This window comes from Sciurus vulgaris (assembly GCF_902686455.1).
Source record: "Sciurus vulgaris genome assembly, chromosome: 13".
In the NCBI taxonomy this organism is placed as follows: Eukaryota; Metazoa; Chordata; class Mammalia; order Rodentia; family Sciuridae; genus Sciurus; species Sciurus vulgaris.
The window spans coordinates 98,041,916-98,053,025 of NC_136474.1; the positions used below are offsets into that span (position 1 = coordinate 98,041,916).

An 11,110-nucleotide genomic window follows, 5' to 3' on the forward strand; every position below is an offset into this window, starting at 1 on the left:
GTCTTTGACATATCGTGCGTAAATGGAGTACAGCTTACCATTCTGTGGTTGTACATGGAGTAGGCTCACGTGTTCCTACAGGAACACGACAGTCGCGTCTGATTCTTCCTACCATCTTTCCCATTTCCCTTCCCCCTCCCTCCCCCTTCCCCCCACCTATTGTGAGTCAGATCATCACATCAGAGAGAACAATCGCCCTTTTTTGGGGGACGGGCTTATTCCACTTAGCATAATATTCTCTAACTCCATCCATTTACCAGCAAATGCCAGGATTTCATTCTTCTTTAAGTTCGAGTAGTATTCCATTCTGTATATGTACCACGTTTTATTGATCCGTTCATCTGTTGGAGGACACCTAGGTTGGTTCCATGTTTTAGCTGTGGTGAACTGAGCTGCTGTGAACACTGATGTGGCTGCGTCACTGTCGTGTGCCGATTGTAAGTCCTTTGGGTATGAACTGGGGAGTGGGATAGCTGGGCCAAACGGTGGTGCCATTCCAGCTTTTCTGAGGAATCTCATACTGCTCTCCAGAGTAGTGTACAAATTTGAAGTCCCACCAGCAATGTGTGAGTGCCCTTTTCCCCACATCCACACCAACATTATTGTTGCTTATATTCTTGATAATTGCCGACTGGGGTGCGATGAAATGTTAGTCTAGTCTTGATCTGCACTTCTCTGACAGCTAGTGAGGTTAAACTTGCTTTCATGTATCTTGATGGATCATGTTTCTTCTGTGAAGTGTCCGTTCAGTCCCTTACCTGTTTATGGATTGGGTTATCTGTGTTTTGGTGTCAAGCTTGCTGAGTTCTTTACAGATCCTGGAGAAGAGTGCTCTGTCTGAGGTGCAGTTGGCTAAGATTTTCAAGGAGGAGAGGTTCCTGATGCAGGTGGCCCTTCTCCCCGTCCAGCTCTGAGCAGGACATCGTATTTGTCCAGCAGGTGCACAGCCTGGGAGCCTCAGCTGACACTGCTCAGTAGCTGTTGGGGAGGTGCAGAAAGCTGGGGCGAGGAGCCAGGTGTGGGTGTGGGCCCAGGCCAGCTGGCTGAGCTCAAAATCGAGGGCCAGTTGATGAGGCGCAGGCACTGAGTGCCCCGGACAGAAGAACACGGTGACTGAGGCATCTTGGACGTTGGTGATGTGACCATGTGAACTCTCTGCACTGGGAGTGTGCTGGAGACAATTGCTGGAGACAATGGGCATGGAGGCAAAGCTCAGGAGAGAGGAAAGGCCTCGCTGTCCAGGGCAGGCACTGGCAATGCCTCTGTGTGAGGGCAGGCCGTGAGTCTCGCAGGCTCGAGGACCACGGTCTCTTTCCTACTTGCCTGCATGTTCAGAGGTAGACACACCATGCAGAAAGGAGGGGGCGCGACTGTGTCCCAGTGAACTGTCACAGAAAGAGGGTGGGCTGCGTTCGGCTCTCAGGCCTCAGTTGCTGGCCCTGGTGCTGGTAATTGGTGTAGATCTTGCCTAGGACCCTGTTCTGCCATGTAGGGATCTGTGACCTCAGGAAAATTATTGACCTCTCTGAGCCCATTTCTTCGAGTAAAAAGGGTTAGCAGCACATCTGCCTCTACTGCGAGGTGGGCAAGCTCCTGTCACAGTGTGGCATTTCCTGGGCTTTCCAGGGGTGGCCACGGCGCTAGGGTGGCTGCAGGCAGCCCAAGGCTCCCTTGTCTCTGGAGGGTCAATGGCTATCTTTTGCCCCGCTGGTTGGACTCGGCTCAGGGTGAGCGAAATCTTCCACTCTACTCTATTCTAGGGGGAGACCCTCCCAGGCAGTTTTGGGGCTGTGTGGCGTCCTGAAAGCCTGGCGGCACAAGACTGCTTGCCCTAAAGTTAGAGTTACAGCAGAACCCTGAGCAGATGTGCCACGCCCAGGGCGGGCGGGAGCAGCGCGGCCTGCGCCTCAGGAAGGCCCTTCATCAGCACGTTTTCGGCAGGCTTCTGTATAGGAGCTGGGCAAGAGCAGAGAACTAAGCCTGTAGATGGAGACTCTGTGCCCTACTCACGGGGGTGTAGCCTTCCTATGACACGGACTGGCGCTGGGGTGTTCAGAGGAGGAACTGAGGCCGGAGGTGCTCCTGGGCTCTGCTGGGCATTTCACGACGTCTGACGGACAGCTAGGTGCAGGATAACCTCCGATATGCAGGGCCAGTGGAGACTCCCAACACAATAAATCTGTGAGTGAAAGTAAGAGATGAAGTTTGGTTCAGCCCTCAGTACCACAAAAATATCTAAAAACTTCTTTAAAAGAAAGAAACATCCCAACTTCCCCTGGTTTCAACCTCGTTGACTGCCTCCGTCATTTACTATGGTACCTGTGTCCCCACTGGGATGCTCTGCTATTCCCAAAAAAATATCATTATTCATTGGAGAATCCCTCTGATGATTATTGAGGTTGGCATCTAATGACCAAAGAAAATATCGTTTCTTCAGTAGATGGTGGCTGGCCATGTAAGGAAAGAATCTGTACCCTTACACCATGCCAAATATTAACTCAGCATGAATCAATGGCTTCAACACAGGAGTCAGAGCATAAGACTCTGAGAAGAGAACGGGGGTAAATCTCAGTGGCTTGGATCTGGCCACAATGTCTGATAAGAAATTGAAATGCAGAATATGTAAAGAAATCCCAGAACTAAAGCAACAACAGAAAACCAGTAACCTGGTTTAAAAGCGGAAAACGGACGTGAAGAGACATTCCCCCAAAGAAAATGTACAAATGGCCAACAAACATGAAAAGACGGTCAACCTCACTAGTCGCTAGGGAAATGGAAATTAAAAGCACAGTGAGGTACCTCGAGGAGGGATTGAAGTTTTTAAAATGAAAGATAACTGGTGTTGGTGAGAACATAGAGATTTTTGTATATTGCTGGCAAAAAGTAGTGCAGCCCCCACGGAAGACATTATGATGAGCCCCCAAAATACTCAACATAGTTACTATATGATTCAGCAACCCCACTTCTGGGTATTATAGGAAAAAGAATTGAGAACAGGGGCTCAAATATACATCGTGCTGGTATTCACAGGCACATTCCCCTGAGAGTGTGAAAGGCCATATTTTGGGATTTCTTCCTTTAATCCAATATTCTTTAGTGTTCCCAAATAAGTAAAATTTGTAATATTACTATGGTCAGTAAACTTAATAGTAAAACAGTAAATTAATAGTAAAAATGACACTGGGTACGTGTATCCTCACTGTTCTAGGTCTTTACATGACTTTCACACTGGCACCTCATTGCCTCATGAACTAACATAAATATTATCATTTTGTAGGTGGAGAAACTGAAACTCAGAGCAGTTGCATCACTGGCCCAAGATCACAGATTGGCAGAACCAGTCTGCCAAGCCTGACCCTCTGACCAGGCAGTGTCCTCAAGCTCAAGCAGGCATTTAGTCATCAGGTGGACCCTGACCCAGTCCCTGGACCACCGGAGACCCTGAGCAGGTGGTAAGAGTTGGTGGTTTGCATATGTAGCAAGAGCCCAGGTGGTGCTCATGCACAGGATGTCACTGGTCTGAAATCCACAACTTGAGGACTGCTTCTGTTAAGAGTCTGTCCTGTTATCTGGGAGAGCAACAGTGCCAAGGGTCCAGTGTTCCCACGCCAGACCCAGAAGGAAGGTGAGCAGGATCCTGCAAGCTGCTTTGGAGTAAAAGAGTCCCTAGCAGCTTCCAGGCACCACTCAAGAGGATGTAGACAGCAGGTTTCTCTGTCCAGCGTGTGCCAGAAAGAAAAGGTCTCTGAAAGGGCTGGGGCTAAGGGTTGACAACTGATCCACTATGATTAGAGGCTGTTATAAACAAACGAAAATTTAACATTTATAAAAGCAAACAAACACCAAGGCTTTGAAAAATGAAGTGGTGGACCACAGCATCACTCACCTATGAGTCTCAGGCCATGAGGGTCAAGGGAAAAATGAAATCATGTCCTAAGGACTGGGAGAGGTTGCAGGAGGAAGCGCTGGCCAGATAGATGGGAATGCGGCTTTACTCATCTTAGAAATGGGATGGACATTCACATACAGGAAGCACTTAGGGCCACAATTAGACAAGATCAAAACAGGACCTCTCCAAGACACACAATAACCAAAATGCCTAACATGGAAAATAAGGAAATAATATTAAAAACTGTAAGAGAAAAATGTCAGGTCACACTTAGAGACAAACCAGTGGGTTCACTTCTGATTTCTCAACTCAGAACCTAAAATCAAGAAGGGGCTGGAATGAGATATTCCAAGCTCTGAAATAAAATAATTTATAGTCAGGATTGCTGTATCCAGCAATGCTATCTTTCAGAATTGATGGAGAATTTAAAACTTTACATGATAAGGATAAACTTAAAGAATTCATGACCACTAAGCCAGCACTACAGGGAATACTTAATGATATAATGCACACAGGAGAACGCCCCCCCCCAAAACTCAAAGCTCCAAAATAGATGAAGGTCAGTTAAATAACCAACTAAATGAAAATCAAGACAGAATTAAAAGTAACAAACAAACAAACAGTGTTTGCCTCACAAGCACAAGGCCCCGGGTTCAATCCCCAGCACTGCAAAAAAAAAAAAAAAAAAAAAAAAGGAACAAAAAAAACCAAAAATGGCAGGAAATAACAAATCATAATAATGTTCATAATAATGGTGTAAATGGGCACAACTTCCCAATTAAAAGGCAGAAATTGGCAGATGGATTTATAAATAAGATTCAACTACATGCTGTTTGCAAGAGACTTGTCTCATAGGCAAAGACACTCATAGGCTAAAAGTTAAAAGATGGAAAAAATGTTCCATGTAAATGAAGTCCAAAAACAATCAGGAACAGCTATGTTCATATTTGACAAAGCAAATTTAAAGCAAAAATTAATCAGAAGAGACAAAGAAGGCCACTACATACTGGCAAAGAGAGCAATCCAAAAAGAAGATGTAACAATAGTAAATGTTTATATTCCAAATATTAGTGCATCTAATTACATTTCAGAATACTTCTTGACATGGAATCTCAGAAAGACTCCAGTACGAGAAGGCTGGGGGATTGCAACAACCTCCAGTAGGTCTCCAAACATTAAATCAATAAAGATATCTCCAATCTAAATAGTATTATAATCTAGTGGACCTAACAGATATTCACAGAAAATTTTACCCCAAAACAACTGAATTCACTTTCTTATCAGCAGCTCATGGAACCTTTCCCAAAATAGTCTGCATTCCAGGTCACGATGCCAGTCTTCACAAATACCGCACATCCTATCAGATCACAATGGAATAAATAGGACAGCAAGAGAAATCACAGAGACCACTTAAACGCCAAGCAGAGATCGAACAATACTCTTAAATCAAGAACGGATCCGACGAGCGGGATTTGCGGAGCGCGGCGCGGCTGCCGGGAGCCCGCGGGCCGCGAGTGACCGAGTCCGGGTCAGGCCCGCCTCCCGGAGCAGCTCAGCCCCGCGGGCCCGGCCCCACCCGCCCGCACGCGACCCCGCAGGGGACACTGCGGCCGCCCCTGGGAGCGGCTGCGCGGCCAGCGTCTGAACCAGGACATCCCGACATGAAGCGTCAGCGCTGTGATGCATGTTTAAAAGGAAATTTTCGAGGTCGCAGATATAAGTGTTTAATTTGCTACGACCACGATCTCCGCATCTTGTTATGAAAGTGGTGCAACAACACCGAGGCACACGACTGACCACCCAGGGCAGCACATATTAACAAGGGGAGACTGATTTGTACTGTGGGGGAAGCTTTCTCTGTAGAGCTGCCACAGTCCTATACTTGTCCCTGTTGTGGAAAAATGGGCAACACGAAGACATCTCTTCAAGAACATGTTACTTCTGACATGCAGAAACACCAACAGAGGTGGTTCGTCCAATATGTGCAGCGTTGCCTGGAGGCGATCCTAATCGTGTTGCAGATGACTCTGCAGCTCACCTTACACTTGAACACAGAACCCCTAGAGATTTAGGGGAATCGAGTGGTGTTCGACACCTGGCCGGGGATTGGGAGGTCCTCTGCTCGTAGATGAAATACGCACTTTACTAGCAGTTCTACTGGTGGGCTTTCTTCTTCTCAGAGTCCATACTCTCCAAGGAATAGGGTTGTCATGGATCCTGTAGCTGAGCGTTTATCTCAGTTACCAGGAGCGAGGCGTTCTGCAGGAGGACAGCATGATTCTCTGGCCTTTCGGTTCTCAGTTACAACAACTGCAGACACAGCTGCAGCGAGAATGGCAGCTTGCCCAGGCAGCACGGCAACAACTGCCCACAGCGCAACCCGGCGTACTAACAAAGCTCTGTCACCACCACGATCACACAACCCACAGCAGCAACCAGTACGAGAACACAGAAAGCAGTCAGCAGACTCCAAAACTCCCAGTTTCTTTTAACAAGGCTGAATGATCCTAAAATGTCTGAAATAGAGCGTCAGTCTGTGGAAAGCGAGCGTGCAGACTGCAGCCTGTTTGTTCAAGAGCTCCTTCTGTCCACTTTAGTGCTGAAGAGAGCTCGTCCTCAGATGAGGGAGAACGGGGGAGATGGCAGATTTTGGTGCCATGGGCTGTGTAGATATTATGCCTTTAGACATTGCTTTAGAAAACCTAAATTTGAATGATAGTAATAAAGGAAATGGGTCCACCACCTCCTCTTTGATGACATCCCAATTCCCAGACAATGTCCTTTGTGCTGCATTTGCCAATGAAAGTGGACAACTATCTTGGGTTTGTTTGGTGACTATAATTTCAGGTCTGTCACTCTTGTTACATTGTATACATTCAAAAGGAAGAGAGAAGATATATATGATAATCATTTCCACTTAACTAATTTTTACTTCTAGCAGGTAAATGTAGGTAGCAGTGCAGGGGTGATCTCCGCTTCCTGTACCTTGACATGCAAAAGGCTCTCCTAATACTCCACACTCAAACTGAACAGGAAAATTGAAATCTCTAGTGAAGCTACTGTGTATTTATAAATATTAATGAGTAAAAACTGCTTGGATGGTTTACCTTAACTACTGCATGAGTTTTTTTTTTGCATGAGTTTTAGTGACCTCGTTATTTAAAAAATTAAATACAAGGAGTAAAACTTAAAAAACAAAGTCCAAAGCTTTCCCAAACATTATTCAATGGTTACCTGACAAAGTAGCTTTTGAATAGTATCTGCCTGAATCACCTTTGTTGTGTGCCTCCTGCTCATGAAGCCAGCTCTGCAGTGGAATCTGGGTGGTGTAGCCAGGTGTGGAGCTCCACCCTCTGACTGTCCTGTCCTGGTAGTCATCTTGCCTGTGTGGAGCTCAGCCTGTCCCTTTAACTCATCTGTAGAAGACACAACAGTAAAGCTACTGTCGGAAGCTGCTGCAGGGGTATGCCCTAAAACAAATCCTGTTTGTTTAAAGTTGTTACTTTTTGTGGTGGTTTAAAATCTTTTTGGTTGTTAAATATGTTTCATTCAGGTGTAGATGAATTTCATTTATTCAGTGTTCAACCAAGTTAACCTGACTTCTGTCGTCTGTTCTTGACGACAGTCTCGATCACTGGGTGTCATTTGTGCCTTTGCTTTGTAGTTTGCTTAGACAGATCAACATCAGAGGAGCATTCAGGATCTGCCTTCCCAGGTTTTGTCAGGATATTACAACCAAATTCTTAATGCTAACATTTAGCACCTTTTATTTCTTGGGATTTTTTTCCAGGCATAAAAAGTAAAGCCTTACTGAATCATGCCACCTCTATGCCTATATTATTAATTAAATGTAAAGCTTTTTTAGGTTTGTTTTGGATTTGGAGGGGCCGGGTTCTTTTTTATTTTGTCTTTCAATTTTTGTGCATAGACTTTCACAATAGCTCCAAGTCAGGGACAGTGGGTTTGGGGGAAAAGGGGGCAGTTTTGGGGATGTGAATTTAGGATTTTAAACAAGGTGTGCACAGCTTCTGATAAATTATAACTAGACTTAACCTAATCATGTCTTGTTCCAGCTTCTTTCCTCTGAGCCCTTTTCTCGTTCCCCTCTCCTGTCTCCATCCTCGTCCTTTCCTGCCTGTGTGTCTGTTTCTTCAACATGACAAGCATACAGACTTGAACACCCCTCCAGGGTTCTTCCCAGAAACATGAAGTCCATGTTCATCCAAATGTACAAAAAGAAGTCACCCTCCATGTCTAAGAAACTGTTGCTTCTCTGAAACTTCAGACTCAACGATTTCCAGATATAATAGCGTTGTTTTGTTTAGTTTCTGTGACAAAATGTTTTGGAGGAAAATTTTACACCAGGCTTCTTAGTTTTACTAAAAGTCAAGCCCAGCAGGGATTTTCTTCTTCTTCTTCTTTTTTTTTTTAATTGGTTGTTCAGAAGTTTGAAATCCAGTTTTCAAGCTTTCGTCTTTTCAAACACATCTTCACACATAAGTCACACATTCCCATAAAGCATTTTCAAGACTGTTAAAAAAAATTGATCCTAGAAAAAAATGAGAGAAGAAATTTAGAAATTATTAGAAACAAATGAAAACAGAGATACAGCATTTTAAAATCTCTGGGACAGCATGAATCAGGCAGTCCTAAGAGAAAAGATTATTTGAGTGCCTACATTAAAAAAATAGAGATCCCAAACAAATAATATAAATCTGCACATCAGGACCTTATAAAAGGAAGAACAAACTAATGCAAAAATCAGTAGATGACAAGAGATAATTAAAATCAGAATCAATGAAATGTAGAATAAAAAAAATACACAGAATCAATACAACGAAGAGTTGGTTCATTGAAAAAATAAACAAGATTGACAAACACTCAGCCAAAATAACCAAAAGAAGGAGAAAGAATACCCAAATTAACAAAGTTAGAGGTGAAAAGAAAGTATCACAACAGACACTTTTGAAATGTGCAAAATCATTAGAAAATGTTTTGAAAAGGTATGCTACAATGAACTGGGAAATCTATAAGATGTTGACAAATTTCTAGACACATATGATCTTCCCAAATTAAACCAGGAAGATAAGGAAAATTTAAACAGAGCAATATCAAGAATCGAGATTGAAGCAGCTATTAAAAGATTTCCAAAATCAACATTCTACAGTGACACAGCCACATCAATGTTTATAGTAGCTCAACTCATGATAGCTAAACTATGGAACCAACCTAGATGCCCTCAGCAGATCAATGGATAAAGAATATATATATAGGTAGAGGGGATTAGGGGAGGGGAAGGGTATGGAGGAAGGAATGATAGTAGAGTGAAACACTCTGCCTCATGTACATGTATGACTGCATGACTGATGTGATCCTGCAATATATATAATCAGAAAAATCAGAAATTACACTCCATTTATGTATGATCTATCAAAATGTATAAATGATAAGCCTACAGGGGGAAAGATGCAATACCTCAGGTCTTCCCTGCTAGAGGGGAACATACATGAACAACATGAAAAAACAGGGGAAGAAAGTGTCCCTAACAAACCAAGACGCTGTTTTGATAGAATCCAATGACAGCATGGCAGTAGAAATGACAGAAAAGGAGTTTAGAATCTATATGATTAAAACAATTCATGAAGCAAAAGATGAAATAAGAGAGCAAATGCAGGCAATGCATGATCAATATAATAAACAGTTAAAAGAGCAAATGCAGGAAGCAAAAGGTCATTTTATTAAAGGGATAGCAATTCCGAAAAATAAAAAAACAGAAATACTTGAAATGAAAGAAACAACAAACCAAATTAAAAGCTCAATAGAAAGCTTACCAACAGACTACATCTTGTGAAAATCAGAATCTCAGACAATGAAGACAAAATATTTAATCTTGTAAATAAAGTTGACCAAACTGAGAAGATGGTAAGAAATCATAAACAGAACCTCCAAGAATTATGGGATATCATGAAAAGACCAAAATTAAGAATCATTGGAATTGAGGAAGACACAGGGATACAAACCAAAGGAATGAACAACCTGTTCAACGAAATATCTGAAAATTTCCCAAACCTGAAGAATGAAATGGAGAATTAAATACAAGAGGCTTTCAGAACACCAAATGTACAAAATTACAACAGATTCACACCAAAGCACATTATAATGAAAATAACTTACATACAAAATAAAGTTAGGATATTAAAGACTGTAAGAGAAAAACATCAGATTACATATAAGGGAAAACCAATACAGATAACAGCAGATTTCTCAGCCCAGACACTAAAAGCCAGAAGGACCTGGATCGATATATTTCAAGCTCTGAAAGAACATGGATGCCACCCAAGAATCTTATACCCAGCAAAACTTACCTTCAGATTTGAAAAGGAAATAAAATCTTTCCACAATAAACAAAAGGTAAAAGAATTTACAAATAGATAGCCTGCACTGCAGAATATTGTCAGCAAAATATCTCATGAGGAGGAAATGAAAATTACAAGTCAGCAAAAGGAGGAACTACCTTAAAGGAAAAGCCAATCAAAGGAGAAACCAAGTCAAGTTAAAAACCAAAAATAAGCCAAAATGATCAGGAATATAAATCATATCACAATAATAACCCTGAATGTTAATGGCCTATACTCATTAATCAAAAAACATAGACTGACCTCGTTTCTGTGTCCTCAGGCTCTTGCCTCTGGTCTGGCGTCATGAAGGCTCCCGGGAAGCTAGCTTTAGTTCTCCTTGCTGCCGTGACTTTGTTTGGATACAGTGCACCCACAGGCGTAAAGGTCTACTGTAGTCTCACATGGCTGCAAGTCAACCTTAAAGCACTGACAATTGGCAATTGGTATTTGCTTCCTGATGAAGCGTTTCTGGGATATGGATGTCCTGTAACCAACGTGGAGGAGGATGTTGACATGTTTTTATACCCTACAAGTGACTGTGGCATCCAAACTCGGATTGCAAAAGGGAAGATTATTTTTAGGACATCACTAACATTTATCTCGAAAACATCACTAAGACAAGGAATCATGCCTATCACATGTACTCTTCATCGAGGCAAACCCAAATCATGGCCTGCAGTTTTATTCATCCATCCAAGTCAGGGCAAAACATTGGGTTCTCCATTTTACCAAATGTACTACCAGAGCCATTTCAAATGTGGTTAGTTGTCGTTATATTCCTGTACCGAGATCCTTCTCTATCCACGAAGATGAATGAAGTCAA

At 42.9% G+C, this 11,110-nt stretch overlaps 1 pseudogene across 1 annotated transcript; it reads left to right on the forward strand.

Annotated features, from left to right (window-relative positions):
- Positions 1-5,550: 5,550 nt before the first annotated feature.
- LOC306642649 (E3 ubiquitin-protein ligase KCMF1-like) lies at positions 5,551-6,643 on the forward strand (annotated as a pseudogene). The gene has a single exon. The product of its transcript is annotated as an E3 ubiquitin-protein ligase KCMF1-like (transcript).
- The last annotated feature ends 4,467 nt before the right edge of the window (positions 6,644-11,110 follow it).